Source organism: Hylobates moloch, unplaced genomic scaffold (assembly GCF_009828535.3).
Source record: "Hylobates moloch isolate HMO894 unplaced genomic scaffold, HMol_V3 SCAFFOLD_7, whole genome shotgun sequence".
Lineage (NCBI taxonomy): Eukaryota > Metazoa > Chordata > Mammalia > Primates > Hylobatidae > Hylobates > Hylobates moloch.
The window spans coordinates 110,341,853-110,364,358 of NW_026652282.1; the positions used below are offsets into that span (position 1 = coordinate 110,341,853).

Below are 22,506 nucleotides of genomic sequence, written 5' to 3' on the forward strand. Positions count from 1 at the left end.
TATTCATCAGGGATATTGGTCTAAAATTCCCTTTTTTTGTTGTGTCTCTGCCATGCTTTGGTATCGGGATGATGCTGGCCTCATAAAATGAGTTAGGGAGGATTCCCTCTTTTTCTATCGATTAGAATAGTTTCAGAAGGAATGGTACCAGCTCCTCCTTGTACATCTGGTAGAATTTGGCTGTGAATCCGTCTGGTCCTGGACTTTTTTTGTTGGTAGGCTATTAATTACTGCCTCAATTTCAGAGCCTGTTATTGCTCTATTCAGGGATTCAATTTCTTCCTGGTTTAGTCTTGGGAGAGTGTATGTGTCGAGGAGTTTATCCATTTCTTCTAGATTTTCTAGTTTATTTGCGTAGAGGTGTTTACAGGATTCTCTGATGGTAGTTTGTATTTCTGGGGGATTGGTAGTGATAATCCCTTTATCATTTTTTATTGCATCTATTTGATTCTTCTCTCTTTTCTTCTTTATTAGTCTTGCTAGCAGTCTATCAATTTTGCTGATCTTTTCAGAAAACCAGCTCCTGGATTCATTAATTTTTTGAAGTGTTTTTTGTGTCTCTATCTCCTTCAGTTCTGCTCTGATCTTAGTTATTTCTTGCCTTCTGCTAGCTTTTGAATGTGTTTGCTCTTGCTTCTCTAGTTCTTTTAATTGTGATGTTAGGGTGTCAATTTTAGATCTTTCCTGCTTTCTTTTGTGGGCATTGAGTGCCATAAATTTCCCTCTACACATGGCTTTAAATGTGTCCCAGAGATTCTGGTATGTTGTGTCTTTGTTCTCATTGGTTTCAAAGAACATCTTTATTTCTGCCTTCATTTCGTTATGTACCCTGTAGTCATTCAGGAGCAGGCTGTTCAGTTTCCATGTAGTTGAGTGATTTTGAGTGAGTTTCTTAATCCTGAGTTCTAGTTTGATTGCACTGTGGTCTGAGAGACAGTTTGTTATAATTTCTGTTCTTTTACATTTGCTGAGGAGTGCTTTACTTCCAACTATGTGGTCAATTTTGGAATAAGTGCGATGTGGTGCTGAGAAGAATGTATATTCTGTTGATTTGGGGTGGAGAGTTCTGTAGATGTCTATTAGGTCTGCTTAGTGCAGAGCTGAGTTCAATTCCTGGATATCCTTGTTAACGTTCTGTCTCGTTGATCTGTCTAATGTTGACAGTGGGGTGTTAAAGTCTCCCATTATTATTGTGTGGGAGTCCAAGTCTCTTTATAGGTCTCTAAGGACTTGCTTTATGAATCCGGGTGCTCCTGTATTGGATGCATATATATTTAGGATAGTTAGCTCTTCTTGTTGAATTGATCCCCTTACCATTATGTAATGGCTTTCTTTGTCTCTTCTGATCTTTGTTGGTTTAAAGTCTGTTTTATCAGAGATTAGGATTGCAACCCCTGCTTTTTTTTGTTTTCCATTTGCTTAGTAGATCTTCCTCCATCCCTTTATTTTGAGCCTATGTGTGTCTCTGCACATGAGATGGGTCATCTACCTTTGGTCTTTGATGATGGTGACGTACAGATGGGGTTTTGGTGTGGATGTCCTTTCTGTTTGTTAGTTTTCCTTCTAACAGTCAGGACCCTTAGCTGCAGGTCTGTTGGAGTTTGCTGGAGGTCCACTCCAGACCCTGTTTTTCTGGGTATCACCAGTGGAGGCTGCAGAACAGCAAATATTGCAGGACAGCAAATGTTGCTGCCTGATCATTCCTCTGGAAGCTTTGTCTCAGAGGGGTACCCGGCTGTGTAAGGTGTCAGTCGGCCCCTACTGGGAGGTGCCTCCCAGTTAGGCTACACGGGGGTCAGGGACCCACTTGAGGCAGCAGTCTGTCTGTTCTCAGATCTCAAACTCCATGCTGGGAGAACCACTACTCTCTTCAAAGCTGTCAGACAGGGACCTTTAAGTCTGCAGAAGTTTCTGCTGCCTTTTGTTCAGCTATGCCCTGCCCCCAGAGGTGGAGTCTACAGAGGCAGGCAGGCCTCCTTGAGCTGCGGTGAGCTCCACCCAGTTCAAGCTTCCTGGCCGCTTTGTTTACCTACTCAAGCCTCAGCAATGGTTGGCGCCCCTCCCCCATATTTATTTTTTTAAGAGATGGGGTCTCTCTCTCACTCTGGCCCAGGGTGGAGTGCAGTGGCATGATCATACCTCACTGCATGCTTGAATTCCTGGGCTCAAGTCATCCTCCTGCCTGAGCCTCCTGAGTATCTGGGACTACAGATGCATGCCACCAAGCCCAGCTAATTTTGTCTCATGTCTTCTAAAAATTATTTTGTGAAGCCCCTCTGAACCTTAAGGGAAATCTCATGTTGCTCAGGAATCTAACTCTCCCCAAACCATCCTCTTTGACTGCTTCTAAAATATCTCTATTGGCCTTTCTTAGCCTTTTTCTGTTTCCATTCAGTGCTCCAAGCACTTTTTGTTTGTCTCTAAGTTGAGCGCTTGGGGCTTGACAGGTAGTAACATGTAGTTTGACACTGTTAACTTGTTAAATAAATATAGTGAAAAGTTTGTGAATAAAGAACGCTGAGAAGATTGTAATGCTTTGTACAAATAAAGAACACTGTTGTTAAAAATATATATATTTTTTCTCAGTAATTAACTATCTATGTGCTGACAGGCAAGTGTCCCCTAAATATTAAGTCTAAACATTTATATTAATAAAATACAACTTTTAGGCCAGGTGCAGTGGCTTGCACCTGTAATCCCCGTACTTTGGGAGGCTGAGGTGAGTAGATCACCTGAGGACAGGAGTTTGGGACCACCCTGGCCAACAGGGTGAAACCCCGTCTCTACTAGAAATACAAAAATTAGCCGGGCATGGTGGTGCATGCCTGTAATCCCAGCTACTCGGGAGGCTGAGGCAGGAGAATCACTTGAACCCAGGAGGCAGAGGCTGCAATGGGCCCAGATCATGCCACTGCACTCCAGCCTGGGCAACAGAGCAAGATTCCGTCATCATTAAAAAAAAAAAAAAAAAAGACAACAAAAGAACTAACACAGGAAGTGGGCTTTAAGAAGAATGGACTTTATTCTAAGCAATAGACAAAATAAGGAAGAAGCTGGAAGACAGCAGAGATATGGTAAAGAAGGCATATATCTAACTTAACTACAAAAAAAGGCAATCAAGAATGCCATTTTCTAATAATAAAGGCAGCTAGAACATGGAATGATATAGAGTAACTGATGGAGGTTGTGACATTGGAACTATAAAGAAGAAAATGCAATCAAGGCACATCCCTTGGCTTCACACTGAAAAATATTTATATAATTATAACAATGTAAACACTATCTTTATTGGTTTTCAACTTTTGGAGTCTAACCTAGACACAAATCACAGGAAATTTAACTATGATTACAAAGTATAAAGGAAATGTTAACAAACTTAATGTAAAAGCATAGCTTACAGAAGTTGGAAAGTAGACAGAATGAGGGGAGCTGGAAGAACATGTAGCAGCACTAATACTCTAATTTTAGAAAGTGTACAACTAAGAGATATTATCTATAGATGAACAAGAAATAGAGGTTTATGTACCTTATATAAAGGCACAAAGAGGCCAGGCACAGTGGCTCATGCCTGTAATCACAGGGCTTTTGGAGCCTGAGGTGGTGGGTTGCTGGAGCCCAGGAGTTCAAGACTAGCCTGGGCAACATGGCGACACTTGTCTCTACAAAAAAATCAAAAAATTAGCTGGGCATGGTGATGCAAGTCTGTCACCCCAGCTACTCAGAAGGCTGAGATGGGAGGATCACTTGAGCCCAGGAAGTCGAGGCTGCAGTGAGCTGTGATCACATAACTGCACTCCAGCCTGGGCAACAGAGCGAGACTTTGTCTCAAAAAAAAAAAAAAAAAAAAGGCACAAAGATAACCAAAAAGGCATACAAACAAAAAGACACCATTAGAATGATTGCCTCTGGGGAAAGGACCTAAACGGAGAAACTAAAACTAGTGATGTATTAGCAGGAAGAAAAAGGCGGTGCTGCAGCAGAAGTGAGCTAAATCCCCACCTATCAGGTCAATAAAAGATGTCTAGAGCTGGTAAACCAAGGAAGGATTCAGAAAAAATGGATTATTGCAACATTCCCCTTACTGGTCTCCCTGCTTCCTCCCTAACCCCCTTTTAGTCTGTTATTCACAGAGCAACTAGAGAGATTCTTTTGAAACCTACCTCCACCCATGACTTGTCCAATGGCTTGCTATCTCACTCAGAACAAAAGCCAAAGCCATGACAATGGTTTACTAGGCCTTATGCCATCATCTGCCTCACCATCCCCCGAGCCCTGCAGCTCCTGCTACTCCCCCTTGCTCATTCCGCACCAGCCCCAGGAGCCTCCTTGCTGTTCCTTGAGCAAACTGGACATGTTCCCACCTCAGGACCTTGGCACCAGCTGTTCTTTCTGCCTAGAATTATCCTTCCCCAGACATTTGCATGACTTTCTCTATCACCTTCTTCAGGTCCTTACTCAAATGTCCACTTCTCAGAGAGGTTTTCCCTGGCTACTCTATTTGTTTTTGTTTTTGAGACAGAGTCTCACTCTGTCACCCAGGCTGGAGTGCAGTGCTGCAATCTTGGCTCACTGCAACCTCCACCTCCCAGGTTCAAGCGATTCTCCTGCCTCAGCCTCCCAAGTAACTGGGATTACAGGCACCTGCCACCATGCCTGGCTATTTTTTGTACTTTTAGTAGAGACAGGGTTTCGCCATGTTGGCCAGGCTGGTCTCAAACTCCTGACCTCAGGTGATCCACCTGCCTCGGCCTCCCAAAGTGCTGGGATTACAGGCTTGAGCCACAGCGCCAGCCAAGAGCAGAGATTTTCATCCGTTTTGTTGGCTGTTCCATGCCCAGTGTTTAGAATGGTGACTGGCACACAGTAGGTACTTGTCGTGGGTTGAATAGTGTCCCCCAAAATTTGTGTACTGAAATGCCAGTACCTCAGTATGAAACTATGTTTGGAGATAAGGTCTTCACTAAGGTGATTAAATTAAACTGAGGCCACTGGGGTATGGCCCTGCTCCAATATGACTAGTGTCCTTAGAAGAGGAAGAGACACCAGGGATACACATGCACAGAGGGACAACCAGGTTTGGAGGCAGCAAGACAGCAATCATCTGCAAGCCAAGGTGAGAGGCCTGGAACAGATCCTTCCCTGGTGGCCCTCAGAGGAAACCAGCCCTGCCAGCACCTTGATCTTGAACTTGCAGCCTCCAGAACGGTGAGAAAATTAATTTCTATTGTTTAAGCCACCCAGTGGTATTTTGTGATGGCAGCCCGAGCAAACAAACACAGTGCTCAACTAATATATTGTTGAAGTAAATGGATAAACAGGTGAATGTATATGGCAGAAATCATTAGAAAAACCCAAACCAGAAACAGTTAAGTGGAAGTTCTTAGGGAATGGGAGTACAGGTAGGCAGGGGCAAGGCAGGAGATAGTTGCTTTCTATCATGAGTGATTTTTATTTACATAAATGCATTATTATCATGATTATTATTATTATTATTTTCAAGATGGGTCTTGCTGTGTCACCCAGGCTGGAGTGCAGTGGTGCAATCATGGCTCACTGCAACCTCAACCTCCCAGGCTCAAGCCATCGTCCCACCTCAGCTTCCTGAGTAACTGGGACTACAGGTGCACGCCATCACGCCCAGCTAATTTTTAAATTTTTTTTTTTTTTTTCTTGAGACGGAGTCTCGCTCTGTCGCCCAGGCTGGAGTGCAGTGGCGCAATCTCGGCTCACTGCAAGCTCCGCCTCCCGGGTTCACGCCATTCTCCTGCCTCAGCCTCTCCGAGTAGCTGGGACTAAAGGCGCCCGCCACCATACCCGGCTAATTTTTTGTATTTTTAGTGGAGACGGGGTTTCACCGTGGTCTCGATCTCCTGACCTCGTGATCCGCCCACCTCGGCCTCCCAAAGTGCTGGGATTACAAGCGTGAGCCACCGCGCCCGGCCTAAATTTTTTTGTAGAGATAGGGGTCTTGCTATGTTGCCCAAGCTGGTATTGAACTCCTGGGCTCAAGCAATCCACCCTCCTCAGCCTCCCAAAGTGCTAGGATTATAGGCAGGAGCCACCTTACCCAGCCCAATGCATTATTTTGATAAAGATTTTTAAATGTTAATTTTTTGAGGCAGGGTCTTGCTGTGTTCCCAGGCTGGAGTGCAGTGACTATTCACAGGCTCAATCATGGCACACTACAGCACCTGGGCTCAAGAGATCCTCCCACCCCAGCCTCTGGAGTACCCGGGACTACAGATGAGCACCACCACATCCAGTTTAGATGTTAATTTTTTAAAGGGTTTTTTTGGGAGGCCGAGGCAGGAGGCTCACCTGAGGTCGGGAGTTCGAGACCAGCCTGACCAACATGGAGAAACCCCATCTCTACTAAAAATACAAAAATAGCTGGGCAAGAGCAAAACTCCATCTCAAAAAAAAAAAGTGGGGGGAATTTACAGAACAAAACACAGGTTTGTGAGGTTTTATATTAGTGGTTCCCCATGAGGGTGATTTTGTCTCCTTCCCAAGGGATATTTGCCAATGTCTAGAGACATTTTTGGGAGAGTGTTACTGGCATCAAAGATGCTGCTAAGCATCTTACAATGCACAGGACAGCTTGCCGCAACAAAGAATTATTCAAACCAGAATGCCAATAGGGGCGAGGCTAAGGAACCCTGCTTTACATAGATGTGTGGATCATAGATGCATAACAAGTTATTAGGGAGCGTTATGACTGTTTAGTAAATAAAGTCAACCTGTGAGAAGAACATGACGTAGGAAACCCACCATATTATCCCACAATCCATTCTTTTTTTTTTTTGAGACAGAGTCTTACCCTGTCGCCCAGGCTGGAGTGCAATGGCGTGATCTCGGCTCACTGAAACCTCCGCCTCCTGGGTTCAAGTGATTCTCCTGCCTCAGCCTCCCGAGTAGCTGGAATTACAGGCACATGCCACCATGCCCGGCTAATTTTTGTATTTTTAGTAGAGACGGGGTTTCACCATGTTGGCCAGGCTGGTCTCGAACTCCTGGCCTCGAGTGATCCACCCACCTCGACCTCCCAAAGTGCTGGGATTGTAGGTGTGAGCCACCGCACCCAGACCCACAATCCATTCTTCAGTGCCTCAGAGAAAAATTCTAGACCAAGTGATAGTTCCGACGGCAGTGCTAGGAATATAGAAAGCATAGTAAATACAGAGTTCTTTACTGACTTCTGTCCACAGGTCCTATACAAGCCTTCATTATCTATAAATGCAAATCCCATATTACCTCACTCTCCCTTCACTGCCTCCTCATGCCAATCTAATGCCTCCCCTTGCTCTTCACGAGTCAACACTCAACACTACTGTCTTTCTTTTATCCCAAACCCCAATTCCAACATTTCTCCCAGACCACAACTCATGCTGTAATGCCTTCTCTGCATCTCCTTTCTGTCATTTACACAGCACTTCTTTGATGAAATCCTCTCCAACTTTTTGGAAAAGAGTGAATAATTTCTCCCTGATTCCATCTTGCATAAAACTGCAACCCCCTCCTTGCTCAACAACCTACCAAAAGCACCTACTTTTCTACACATATGCACTAAATAAATATTAAACGTCTGGATGTGTTAGGTGTTTGGGTTCTTGTACGCTCATGATAAAGGTGTCTGTGTTCATGTTATGTCCAGCTAGAAGTGGTTTAGACAAATGTCTGCTGATTTGGTCTGGGAATATGGTTTCTAAGGAGGAGTTTGAGAAGGAACAAGGGTGGTCACTGTTCCATGCTACTACTCGGAACATTAGTTTTTCACCTTGAAAAGCAACATTTTTTGCTGCCAGATACTGAGAGCTTGCTAAGGAGGGGGAAATGTCCTGTTCCAGAATCAATGCACTGTGGAATATTTGTAAAAGGAAACGTAAGAAACTTGTAATAGTGGTTACCTTCAGGGGAAGGAACTGGAGAACTTGGAGATAAGGGAGAAAGAGAGACCTAATTTTCAGTGTATGCCCTTTGATAACTTTGGAACTTTGCTCCACGTGCATATATTAGCTACACAAAAATATTAATTTTTATATCAGTATATTGTACAAAACTATACTTTTTTTTTGAGACAGAGTCTTGCTCTTGTTGCCCAGGCTGGGGTGCAGTGGCACGATCTCAGCTCACTGCAACCTCTGCCTGCTGGATTCAAGCAATTCTCCTGCCTCAGCCTCCCAAGTAGCTGGGATTACAGGCATGTCCCAACACACCCAGCTAATTTTTGTATTTTTAGTAGAGATGGGATTTCACCATGTTAGCCAGGCTGGTCTTGAACTCCTGACCTCAGGTGATCCGCTCATCTCGGCCTCCCAGAGTGCTGGGACTACAGGCGTGAGCCACTGTGCCCGGCCAAGCTACACTATTTGGATCTTAAGCCAAACCTCTGCACAGCTACAATTGAATGTAATATTATCATATTTCTTATATTTAAAACTGAGGTATTAAATATGTATTTCAGCAATCTATTAGACTCTGAATCCCATACTGTGAAAAAACTGAAAAGAAATTAGGTCAGATGCAGTGTTTCACAACTGTAATCCCAGCAGTTTGGAAGGCCAAGGCAGGTGGATCACTTGTGCCAAGGAATTCAATATCAGTCTGGGCAACGTGGCGAGATCCCCATCTCTACAAAAAAGTCAAAAAATTAGCTGGGCATAGTGGTGCACACCTGTAGTCTCAGCTACTAGGGAGGCTGAACTGGGAGGATTGCTTGAGCCTGGGAGGATCGTTTGAGCCCAGGAGGTCAAGGCTGCAGTCAGCTATAATCACACCACTGTACTCCCACCCAGGAAACAGACGGAGATTCTGTCTCAAAAAATAAATAAGGATAACTGGAGGTCTGAAATAGTTGCAATGACAAAATTTTAATTACATTTCAACGTACGATATATAATTGATTGATCAGGAGTTTTAAGTACTCTAATACAGATTACAAGTGAAGACCATTTTATCAAGGAGTACATAGTTCCCTGTCTTGTTTTAATTTGGATGTAATAATGACAGAGACCAAATACCTTAGGGTAAAAGAATGCTTTATTGAGTACTCCTTTTCCTCAAAATTTCTGCCTTTTCCCAGTGACTGTAAGACCAAGTGTCACAAATTTTAAACACACACACACACACACACACACCCAAATTTCCCTTGTCCAAACTGAGCCTCTAATATGAAGACACACTCCTTTTTCATCTGAACTCTAAGGCCTGTCTAAACTTGAGGATGTCTACCAAACCTCTGGCCATCCAAGATAAATGGTCCCCATTCTTTTTTTTCTTTTCTTTTTTCTTTATTTCTTCTTTAAAAAAATGGGATACATGTGCAAAACGTGCCGGTTTGTGGAACCAACCCAAATGCCCATCAATGATAGACTGGATAAAGAAAATGTGGTACATATACACCATGGAATACTATGCAGTCATAAAAAGGAATGAGATCATGTCCTTGGCCGGGATATGAATGAAGCTGGAAGCCATCATCCTCAGCAAACTAACACAGGAACAGAAAACCAAACACCGCATGTTCTCACTCATAAGTGGGAGTTGAACATTGAGAACAAATGGCCCCCATTCTAATATACCTTCCCCAGGCAAGTCTAGGAAATTGGCTTTCATTCTCACTGATGAGCCTCAGCTCACCCTACTGGCACCTCCCAACACATCTTGCTTCTAACCTCCGAATTCATTTGCACAAAAGCTAAACTGAAGGCTAATTTTCAAAAGGTGATATGAGTATGGAAAAAAAAAAAAAAGAAGACGAAGAAGAAGAATGTGCTTTTTAACCTTTCTCTTCTAAATGGGGAAGGTATCAAGCTAAGCAGAATCCCAGCCATGCTATCTACCTTACCTGGAGCTGTTCAGTATACTTTCTGTCCCTCTACTTTCTGTGTTTCTGTTCTGGGTTAGATAGCTATCCCACCAGTTATTACACTTATCTGTGGAAATTTAATCTCTCCATTTTTTTTTTTTTTTTGAGACAGAGTCTCACTCTGTCATCCAGGCTAGAATGCAATAGTGAGATCTCGGCTCACTGCAACCTCCACCTCCCGGGTTCAAGTGATTCTCCTGCCTCAGCCTCCTGAGTAGCTGGGATTACAGGCACGTACCACCACACCCGGCTAATTTTTGTATTTTTAGTAGAGACGGTTTCACCATGTTGGTCAGGCTGGTCTCGAACTCCTGACCTCAAGTGATCCACCCACCTCAGCCTCTCAAAGTACTGGGATTACAGGCGTGAGCCACTGCGGCTGGCCTAATCTCTCTAATTCTAAAATAAAAATATTAAGCCGGGCATGGTGGCTCACACCTATAATCCCAACACTTTAGGAGGTCAAGGCAAGAGGGAGTTCAAGACCAGCCTGGGCAACATGGTGAAACCCCATCTCTACAAAGAATACAAAAATTTGCCAGGCATGGTGGCACATGCCTGTGGTCCCAGCTACTCGGGAGACTGAGGTGGGAGGATCACTTGAGCCTGGAAGGTCAAGGCTGATGTGAGCCATGATCACACCACTGCACTCCATCCTGGATGACAGAGAGACTCTGTCTCAAATAAATACATAAAATAAAAAGTCTTCTCTTCACCCTTACTAAATCTATTCCTATCTAACAATAGCTTAATTGGTTGTGCATGTACACTGACTGGTGTATAGGCTGCTCAGGCTGCCATAACAAAATACCAGAGACTCACTGGCTTAAACAACACAAATGTATTTTCTCAGAGTTCTGGAGACTGGAAGTCCCAGATCAAGGTGCCAGCCAATTTGATTACTTGAGAGTGCCCTCTTCCTGGCTTACAGAAAGCCTCCTTTTTATAAAATAGGAAAGAAGAAACAGCAGCACCCTATTCTTGCACCCTTTAACCAAGGAAGTGCTGAGATGCTAGCAAAGTCTTGTATCAAAGCAAACAAAAGCCACAACATTGATTTGTCATCTTTGAATCCCCATTCCTCCTAATATCCACTAGGTCAAAACTCTGCCTGGGAGACTGGAATACAGACATTGGCCTACCCTGTCCTATTCTGATTGCAGGTTCACAGGAAAATGGCAACTATGTCCATTTAACTCACTCTCTACAGTATTGTTGGGCAGAGAAGCATTTAAATGCTTTTGATGATGATGATTATAGAGAAAAATGAAATATAAATGGCTACTGACAAGTCTCATTGTAGCAACTTTTATAACCCCATTATTAAGGAGATGAATATTTTCATATTCCTAAACAAGAGGTAATAACATGTCTAAAGCCTCTTTGCCCCTCACTTATTTTGTTAAAATGCTATTCTCATTTATTCTCCATCTTTTCCCCCTTGGTGTGCATTAGTTACTATGGAAACATCAGGATACCATAGTTTGAGCTTATCAACATTCTCAAGTTCCATTAGAGTTTGAAGGCAATTTATATCAAGGTGTTGGAGAAGGAGGTTGTTGCTGAGGCTTACAAATGAATGAAAGAGAAAATAAAATGTATGGCACAGCCAGACAAACACAGGCCTTATTCAGAAAGCACCAGGGAAGAGTTAGGAGTTCATCTCATCTGCCCAATTTATCTACCAGAATCCTGACTGTAATCAGTGAGGTCTATCAAGTAAAGATATTTATGTATAACAACACCACCATGAGTTCTTTCAACTCAGAGCTTTAGCGGAACAGTTTTAAAAATTAGTCGAGTGACTGAACCACACACACTACGGAATTTGTTATATGCACATTACTGAGTAATTAAATTCATTATAAACAAATACACCCACACACACACACACACACACCAAGTACATCGAATATGAAGTCCACATTTCAACCATCAGATTAACCAACCTACATGTATCTGTATCTATTCTTTCTACCTTTCGTCCTATTACAATATATGACAGTCCCACAAGAGTTCAACCACTTTTATAATTTCAACTATCACCCATATGCTGAAGATTCCCAAATAGATATTTTGATCCCAGACCTTTGCCCACTTGTGTGTGGGTATCTAGTATATATCTCTACCACAATGCCTCACATACAATTAAAACTGAATTTATCTTGTGTATTAGTCAAGGTTCCTGAGGGTTCTCCAAGATATATATAATGAGAGAGACAGAGATTTATTATAAGGAATTGGCTCATGCAGTGATGGAGACTGAGAAGTCTCATGATGTGCCATCCGCAAGCCAGAGATCCAAGACAGCTGGTGGTATAGTTCCAGTCCAAGTCTCCTGAGAACAGGAGAAGCAAGGTGTAAGTTCCAGTTCAACTGCAAGAGAAGACCAATGTCCCAGCTCAGAAACAGTCAGGCAGAGAAAACGAATTCTCCCTTACCCTGCCTTTTGTTCTATAAAGGCCTCCAACAGATTGGAAGAGACTCACCCACACTGAGGAAGGCAATCAGTTTTACTTAGTCTATCAATGTAAGTGTTAAATCTCATCTAGAACCACCCTCACAGACACCCCCAGAATAATGTTTAGCCAAATATCTGGACACCCTTTGTTCCACTCAAGTTGACACACAAAATTAACCACCACATCATCTCCCCACTTGAACTAGATAGTACCCCATGTTCTTTACTCCAGTCGTGATATCACATCCACCCAATCACTCAATCTAGAACCCTTCAAATCACCTTTGCCTCCTCCCTCTCCCTTATTCACTGTATTAGGTTAATCACTAAGTCCTACAATTTTTTTTTTTTTTTTGAGATGGAGTCTCGCTCTATTACCCAGGCTAGAGTGCAATGGTGCAATTTCAGCTCACTGCAACTTCCACCTCCTGGATTCAAGAGATTCTCCTGCCTCAGCCTCCCGAGTAGCTGGAAGTACAGGCACCTGCCATCATGCCTGGCTAATTTTTGTAGTTTTGTAGAGATGGGGTTTCACCATGTTGGCTAGGCTGGTCTTGAACTACTGACCTCAGGTGACCCACCCACCTTGGCCTCCCAAAGTGCTGGGATTACAGGTGTGAGCCATTGCGCCCAGCCAAGTCCTGCAAATTTTACCTTCTAAAAAATTCCTCAAATTTGTCCCTGCCTTGGCTGGGCGTCATGGCTCATGCCTATAATCCCAGAACTTTGGGAGGCCAGGGCAGGTGGATAACGAGGTCAGGAGTTTGAGATCAGCCCAGCCAACATAGTGAAACCCCACCTCTACTAAAGATATAAAAAAAATTAGCTGGGTGTGGTGCACCTGTAATCCCAGCTACATGGGAGGCTGAGGCAAGAGAATCGCTTGAACCTGGAAGGCAGAGGTTGCAGTGAGCTGAGATCTCGCCATCACACTCCAGCCTGGGCGACAGGGCAAGACTCCATCTCAAAAAATAAATAAATAAATAAAAATATTTATCCCTGCCTGTATATTTCTGTCACCCATGCCGGAGTGCAGTGGCGCGATCATAGCTCACTGCAGCCTCAACCTCCCAGACTCAAGCTATCCTCACACCTCAGTTTCCCTAGTAGCTAGGAACACATGTGCACTCCACCGCCACCACATCCGACTAATTTTTTAATTTTCATAGAGATGGGATCTCCCTATGTTGCCCAGGGTGGTCTTGAACTTCTGGGCTCAAGCGATCCTCCCACCTTGGCCCCCCCAAAGTACTGGAATTACAGACACAAGCCACTGCACCTGGCTTATATTTCTTTTTTGACATTATCTATTAATGCTATGAGAGACGAAGAATTTTTTTTTGAGACAGTCTCACTCTGTCACCCAGGCTGGAGTGCAGTGGCATCATCATGGCTCACTGCCACCTTGACCTCCCCAGGCTCAGGTGATCTTCCTGCCTCAATCTCCTGAGTAGCTGGGACCACAGTCATGCACCATCACATCTGACTGATTTTTGTATATTTTTTGTTGTTGTTGTAGAGATGGGGTTTCATCAGTTGCCCAGGCTGATCTCAAACTCCTGGGCTCAAGGGATCTGCCCATCTCAGCCTCCCAAAGTGCTGGGATTACAGGTGTCAGCCACCATGCCCAGCAAGAGATGAGGATTAAGCTCAATTCCACCATTCCTACCTTCCGTCCACCCCTTCCAATAAAGTTGTAGCATTATTTTTATTTCCTCTAATAGATACCTTTTTCACTTTAAATAACATACATCCACTTATATTTTCTGTTTAATCAACCATAGATAGTATCTCCTTAACGGCTTACTTTGCAAGATGAAGACATATTAGTATTCTATATTTCTCTCCAGCTCTCCTTACCCCTACCTCCCAACTTATATCCATTTCTCCACATCTCTATTTTCACCCTTTTCCAAGCCATCATCTTAACAAGCCAGGTGCTCCAATGAACCACCCAGGGAATGGTGATGAAGTGAATGAGGACAAAGTGATGGTAAAGCAGCTTCATGGGTAGGAAACTCACATCTCTAAGAAATGCTGTGCAGAACTCATTAGCATCTCTGAGTTCTTGGAACATAAGAAAAAATCGCACTAAAAATCCACCTGTCCTCACCATGAATGACAGCGAGGAGTCAGTGCCTTCAGAAGACTTGTGCAGCTGTACCAAGCCACCAGCCGCCCAGTTCAAGCAGCGACAGTCCCAAGGAAAATGGTGGCAGCTAAGGGGACATAAAGGAGAAGCTGGGCACAGAGTCTGTCTTGCACTTAAAGACAGAGACTGCCCTACCATCCACACTCCAGAACATAAGCTATTTACCCAAAGGCAAAGTGGCCAATATTAATGTGACTCTTCAGGCATTACAAGGAGACAAGGGAGTGGTAAATCAGTGGAGCTCATATGTGTTGCTGGCCCCTCTGCCCAGCGCCAACAGCATTTTTTTCAACGACAGCAGATCTAGCTCACTGAGAAGATCTGCATTCAAGTGAACTCGCGGGCCTCCCACACTCTCCACTCCAGCTAATACCCTGAAGACCTTAGATAGCCACATGTCCAAGCAAGTTTCTGCAGCTGTGGCTTTGCTCAGCCAGAAAGCTGGAAGCCAAGGTCTGTCTCTGGACACCTTAAACAAGCCAAGATATCTCACCAGCATCCCTTCTGCTGCCAGCTCTGTGACCCCATGGCTGACACCCTTCACTCTGAAGCTGGATAGGATATGGGTGCTCCTGAATGTTGTGTCTCAGCTCCCAAGTGCTTTGCTACCTCAGGCTTGGGTTCTGTGCTCTTTCAGAGTCCTTTCTCTACTGTGGCATTATACCCATCCAAGAAAGAGAAAGATAAGCCACCAAACATCTGAGATGTGTGTCGAACCCAAAGACGAGGCCATCCTCTACAAGCACAGCTGTAAGAACTGTAGCAAGGTTTGGGAGACTGGTAGCTGCTTGCAGATCTATCACCACATGCATACTGGAGAGAGACCCTTCATGTTCTCTGTGTGTGGTCATGGCTTCACCACCAAGGGTAATCTTAAGGTATACTTTCATCAATATCCCCAGGTGAAGGCAAACCCCCAGCTGTTTGCCAAGTTCCAGAACAAAATGGTGGTAGGCAATGGCACCTCATGCACTCTCTGTACCTGTCCCCATAGATGAATCCAGTCTCTCTTTAGACAGCAAACTTGTCTTTGTAACAAGGACCCCCTCCATAGAACTATCTCAAAATCTTTCTTCGGGGGTTAACCCCAATGACCACATGGGTGGCTCATTGTTGGGCCTTCTCCAGAAAGCAACGGTGGACCCACACTCCTTGGGGTGGTGCCAAACCATAACTCCCCAAGGGTTGGTGGCTTTCAAGGGAGTGGGACCACCAAGCCATGGTCAGAGACCATGAAATTGCAGCAGCTGGTAGAGAACAGCAACGAGGCCACTTCTGACCCCAGTGAATGTCTCACTTGCCACCGAGTCTTAAGCTGCCTAAGTTCCTTCACAATGCATTACCTCCCTTGGGAAAACTGGCCTCCATGCCTTGTCTACACAGTCCCTGTACAGGGTTCCTGATCGGTAAGTAAACAATGTTGCTTTCTAACAGGTCCAGGAGCCCCAAGTTATCTTGGGACCTCAAGAAAAGAGGAAATTTAGGTATTTGATGGTACAAACCCATGGCTGGGTTTGGCTTTAAAAAAGTCTTATCTGGCCAGGCACGGTGGCTCACGCCTGTAATCCCAGCACTTTGGGAGGCCGAGGCAGGCAGATAATGAGGTCAGGAGATTGAGACCATCCTGGCTAACACAGTGAAACCCCATCTCTACTAAAAAAAATGCAAAAAATTAGCCTGTAGTCCCAGCTACTCGGGAGGCTGAGGCGGGAGAATTGCTTGAACCCAGCGGGCAGAGGTTGCAGTGAGCTGAGATTGCGCCACTGCACTCCAGCCTAGGCAACAGAGCAAGACTCCACCTCAAAAAAAAAAAAGTATTATCTAAGATTTCTTAAGGAACAGAGTTCCGTCAAAGACAATTTTAAAAGCCTATGTTAAAAATAATTATTCTTGAAGTCAAGGCAGGCGGATCACTTGAGGTCAGGAGTTCAAGACCAGCCAGGCCGATATGGTGAGACCCTGTCTCTACTAAAAATAGAAAAATTAGCTGGGCGTGGCAGCGTGTGCCTGTAATCCCAGCTACTTGGAAGGTTGAGGCATGAGAATCGCTTGAACTCAGGAGGCGAAGGTTGCAGTGAGCCAAGATCGTGCCACTGCACTCCAGCCTAGGCGACACAGTGAGACTCCATCTCAAAAAAAAATCTAACAATTATTATTATTATTGCTGCACTTTATACAAATAATCAGGCCAAGTATAATAAAGCAAATCAGTCTTACCATGATTTGTCTTTAGTAAAAATGGGAGACTGGAGAGAGAAAAATTGTTTCAAGAACGATGGTACACCTGTTATTAAATTATAGTCTCATTCGTTGTTTTTAAGGTTTTTTTTTTTCCTGCAATTTAGACTAACCGTGCTTATTCCTGTGAACCAAGCAGTGATCTCTGGCTGCTGCTCAGAAGAAACAAGAGGGATGGGTAATATAAAAATCTGGGTCAATATTCTAATTCTGGGCATATATTAGAATCAGCTAGCGACACCATATCAGCTTGGTTTCAACAATTGCCCAGTTCATGGAAAGCTTTCTTATTCAGTTCACTTGGAATAATTTTACTTACTCTGTTTTACTGTGGTGGAAAATATTGCTGTTGTACTCTTTGTGTAGGAATGCAGGATAAGCTTACTCAACATTTTCTTAAATTGAATACTTACTACAGATATCACCTTTTGTCAGAACTCAAGAGTTATGGATGGCCCTCACCATATTTACACTTTCTGACTGAGCTCCTCTCTACCCTGAATACAAGAGACCCTAATAGGTAGGCAGGAATATCATTGCCCAGTTCAGCCTGAAGAAGTTACAGAAGATGGATCTTTGTCCCTCTAACCCTTAAGATTAAGGGTTCCTGGCCAGACGCGAAGGCTCACACCTGTAATCCGAGCACTTTGGGAGGCCGAGGCGGGTGAATCACCTGAGGTCACGAGTTCGACATCAGCCTGGCCAACATGGCAAAACCCCATCTCTACTAAAAATACAAAAATTAGCCGGGCATGGTGGCACGCGCCTGTAGCCCCAGCTACCTGGCAGGCTGAGGCAGGAGAATTGCTTGAACTCGGGAGGCGAAGGTTGCAGAGGGCCGAGATCGCGCCACTGCACTCCAGCCTGGGTGACAGAGCAAGACTCCATCTCAAAATAATAATAATAATAATAATAAAAGATTAAGGATTCCTTTGTAAAAGGCAGGGGAGAAATATGTCAGAAATGTTCAAACCAGAGTGCCTCCATCCTGAATAGGGGCTGGGTAAAATGAGACTGAGACCTACTGGGCTGCATTCCCAGGAGGTTAAGCATTCTAAGTCATAGGATGAGATAGGAGGTCGGCACAAGATACAGGTTACAAGGACCTTGCTGATAAAAAAACACGCGGTAAAGAAGCAGACCAAATCCCACCCAAACCAAGATGGTGAGGAAAGTAACCTCTGGTTGTCCTCACTGCTCATTATATGCTAATTATAATACATTAGCATGCTAAAAGACACTCCCACCAGCAACATGACAGTTTACAAATGCCAAGGCAATGTCAGGAAGTTACCACGTATGGTCGAAAAGGGGGAGGAATCCTCAGTTCCAGGAGTTGCCCACCACTTTCCCGGAAAACTCATGAAAAACCCGCCACTTGTTTAGCATGTAGTCAAGAAATAACCACAAAAATAGCCAACCAGCAGCCCTCAGGGCTGCTCTGCCTATGGAGTAGCCTTCTTTTATTCCTTTACTTTAATAAATTTGCTCTCACTTGGAAAAAAAAACATACATTACCACACCCACACTGGGGAGAGACCCAACCAATGTGAAATCTGTGGCCAAGCTTTTTCTACCAAAGGTAACGTAAAGACACTTCTCAGGGTTGACGGAACCAACTCATCCATAAGTACATACCCCATTAGTCAAAAGAAATTTACCAATGTGGTCATGTTGCAACAACATATTTGGATGAACATGGGCACTCAGATTCCCAGCATGTCCCCGCCAGAGAATCCCTGTGATTTTAGGGGTCCTGAGCCAATGATAGTCAGTGAGAATGGTAATACAAGTGCCATCTGCCATGATGATGTTGAAAGAAGACGCCACTGTGGACAAAGTCAGCTCCCAGGATGCCCCCAGTAGCTACTCAAAGGTCCTCACACCTCTTCTTAGCATCCACTTAATATAACCCACCCTAGGGTTTGCGATGAAGGCTTCCCTAGCAGTCACCAGGAAAGTGGGTCCTGTTCCTTCTGGCCTGCAGTGGCAGAGCAGCTGAAAAAACGATTCAGTGGAGAGCAACAGTTTAATGACTCATTCTCACTGATGGGAGACCAGGACTATTAGCCAAACTCCAGATGCTGTGGAAACCACATCCTTCCAGGCATGCTCCCTGGCAAGTAGCCAAGCAGAAAACATTATGTCAAAGTCTCCAGATGCGGGGGGCAAAGCTGAGCACCCCAAGAACAGCCACACTGAGATGGGCTGTCTCCCACCAACGTTTTTCTGAGCCCAGTCAACCTATGTCAAAGTTCAAGTTTTAACAGGCTTGGTGGCTAACGCTTGTAATCCCAGCTACTAATGAGGCTGGGGCAGGAGGATCACTTGAGCCCAGGAGTTCAAGGTTGTGGTAAGCTATGATTGTGCCACTGCACTCCAGCCTGTGCAAAAAGGAGAGACCCTGTCTCTAAAAAATAAAAATGAAAAGCTGAAGTTCCTGGTGACACAGATAGGAGACATGGAAATACTGGATAGAAGAGGGCAGTTCCCCGGCAAAGGCCCCACCCTCAAGCCTGGATACGCACAGCCCTAAGTGAGAACAGGCATTCCTGTTTTTGTGCCGAAAATGTTGCTTTTGGCCCATCACGCCCCCTATCCTGTACCCATATAAACCCCAAACCCGAGGCTCCAGAAGCAGGAGATGAGGAGATGAGCAGACAAATGGCAGAACGGCACGGCACAGGAGAGAAAAGAAGAAACGTCAGGAGGAGTTTGGCTGGGGGTGGTCAGAGAATCAGCCATTGGATGGCCAAACTCCAGGGGAAGATCATCTTCCCACTCCATCCCCTGTCCAGCTCCTCATCTATCCCACTGAGAGCCACCTCCACCACCCAATAAAACCCTGCATTCTCCATCCTTCAAGTCCATGTGTGACCTGATTCTTCCAGGATTCTGGACAACAACTCAGGATACAGAAAGCTGTCACACTGGCCCTCTGCCTTTGCAGAAAGGCAGAGGGTCCACTGAGCTGATTAACACTTAAGCCATCTGCAGATGGCAAGGCTAAAAGAGCACACTGTAACACACTCCCACTTGGGCTCCTGCACCTGTCTGTCTGTGTACTCCCCCTCATGTAAGAGGTTTGAGCAGCAGTGGCGACCAAACAGACAAGCCACACCTGTCACACGTCCTGTGAGGGGGGTCAGGGAACTCTCTCTTTCACTGGCACATTAGTTGGATCCCCAGTCATGTCCCTGGTGTTAGCGGCCCAGCCACACTGACAGGCCAAGCAACACAGCTGCACACAGTGTGAGAAGAACTTCTCATCCACTAGTGCTCTTCAGATTCACAAGTGGACTCACACTAGAGAATAGCCTTTTGTGTGCAGCATACATGGGCAAGCTTTTACCACCAAAGGCAACTTGAAGGTCCACTGTATGACTCATGGAGCAAACAATAACTCAGCACACCAGAGAAGGAAGCTAGCCATTGAGAACACTGTGGCTCAATTAGGTATGAATGGAAAGAATCTCAGAAATGTTTACTGGAAATCCTGGCCCCTTCAGTGAAGGTGGTGGAACCAATACACCAACATGCTCAACAGTGGTCTTGCCATGAAGACTAGCAAGATCTCTATGACCCAGAGTGGTGGTGTTCCCACTCTCCCAGTTTCTGTGGGGGCCAACTCTGCTGTGAATAACACTGCTGAGTCCAAGATGGATGGCTCCCAGTCAGGTATCAGTGCCAATGTGGAAAAACCAGGTGCTACTGAGACTGGTTCCCTCACTTCCTGGAAGAAAACAAGATTGTGGTCAGCTAAGCTAAAGGGGAACTTGCCTGGAAGAAGAAATGTAGACAGAGTGAAATGTCTAGAACATGCTTGTTCAACCCTCAGCCCACAGGCCACATGCAGCCCAGGGTGGCTTTGAATGTGGCCCAACACAAATTCGTGAAGTTTCTTAAAACATTCTGAGATTTTTTTGTGATTTATTTTTTTTAAGCTCATCGGCTATTGTTAGTGTTCGTGTATTTTATGTGTGGCCCAAGACAATTATTCTTCCAAGGTGGCCCAGGGAAGCCAAAAGATTGGACACCCCTAGTCTAGACCGCGCTTTTTATTCTTTTATTATTTTTTATTTGTATAAATTTATGGGGTACAAGTGTAATTTTGTTACCTGCATAGATTGTGTAGTGGTGAAGTCAGGGCTTTTAGGGTATTGATCACCCAAATAACCTACATTGTACCCCTTAAGTAATCACTCATTATCCACCCCTTGCCTTACCCTTCCAAGTCTCTGTTGTCTATCATTCCACACACTACCTCCGTGTGTACACTTTATTTAGCTCCCACTTATAAGTAAGAACATGTGATATTTGTCTTTCTGTGCCTGGCTTGTTTCACCAAAGTTAATGGCCTCCAGTTCCATCCATGTTGCTGCAAAAGACATGATTGCATTCTTTTTATGGCTGCATAGTATTCCATGATGTATACATACCACAGTTTCTTTATCTAATCCTCCGTTGATGGACATTTAGGTTGATTCCTTATCTTTGCTATTGTGAATAGTGCTGTGATAAACATACTATTGCAGATGTCTTTTTGATATGACTTATTTTTCTTTGGGATTGCTGGATGGAAAGTAGTTGCATTTTTAGTTCTTTGAGAAATCTCCATACAGTTTTCCATAGAGGTTACACTAATTTACATTCCCACCAACAGTGTATAAGAGTTCATTCCCTTTTCTCCCCATCCTCGCTAACATCTGTTAGTTTTTCTCTTTTTAATAATAGCCATATGACTAGTGTAAGATGGTTTATCATTGTGGTTTTAATTTGCACATCTCTGATGATTAGCGATGTTGAGCATTTTTTCATGTCGGTTGGCCATTTGTCTTCTTTTCAGAAATGTCTATTCATGTCCTTTGCCCACTTTTTAATGGGATTATTTGTTCTGTTTTTTTTAAAAAAAACCCATCTCCTCCTCCCGTTTTCCTTATTCTTACTGATATGCAAATGATGTTTACAGATGGCAACCTCAGGCAGTTCTACAATCACAATTGTTATGCTGCTTTGCAAAACATAAAAACAAAAAAAATCAAAAAAGAAAATATCTATACCAAAACAAATACAGACTATAATTATTTTTTAATTTTGGAAAGAAGCAAGTCTTAAAAGTAGCTTTGTTACTTCCAACAAACTATATACATAGAAATTCTGTACAGCCTACAGTAGCTATTTCCCAAGACTGTCGCCTATTTCAAGGTGGAACAGTTTGAACTTATTGAACCACAGTGGAAAAGACAACTACTTAGCTTAGTGGGGTGGGGAGGAGTACTGTATACTTCCATGATAACTGTCTGCAAGTAAATGGACAAGGTTATCATCTATTTAGGGACCTGTTTTGTATGTCTCCTAACCCTGTACCCATCTTTTGTTTTGTTTTTTGAAAGTATTTTCTTTTTTTTTTTTTTGAGACAGAGTCTTGCTGTCGCCCAGGCTGGAGTGCAGTGGCCTCATCTCAGCTCACTGCAAGCTCCGCCTCCTGGGTTCACACCATGCTCCTGCCTCAGCCTCCCACGTAGCTGGGACTACAGGCACCCGCCACCTCGCCTGGCTAATTTTTTGTATTTTTAGTAGAGACGGGGTTTCACCGTGTTAGCCAGGATGGTCTCGATCTCCTGATCTGGTGATCTGCCCACCTCGGCCTCCCAAAGTGCTGGGATTACAGGCGTGAGACACGGCGCCCGGCCCTGAAAGTACTTTCAAAAATAAAGCAAAAAAAAAAAAAAAAGATTATAGAATTACAAATTCCTCCAACTTTTTTTTTTTTTTTTTAAGATGGAG

At 44.2% G+C, this 22,506-nt stretch overlaps 1 pseudogene; it reads left to right on the top strand.

Moving 5' to 3' along the window:
• The first annotated feature begins 5,054 nt into the window (after positions 1-5,054).
• Positions 5,055-20,482, top strand: LOC116811187 (sal-like protein 4; annotated as a pseudogene).
• The last annotated feature ends 2,024 nt before the right edge of the window (positions 20,483-22,506 follow it).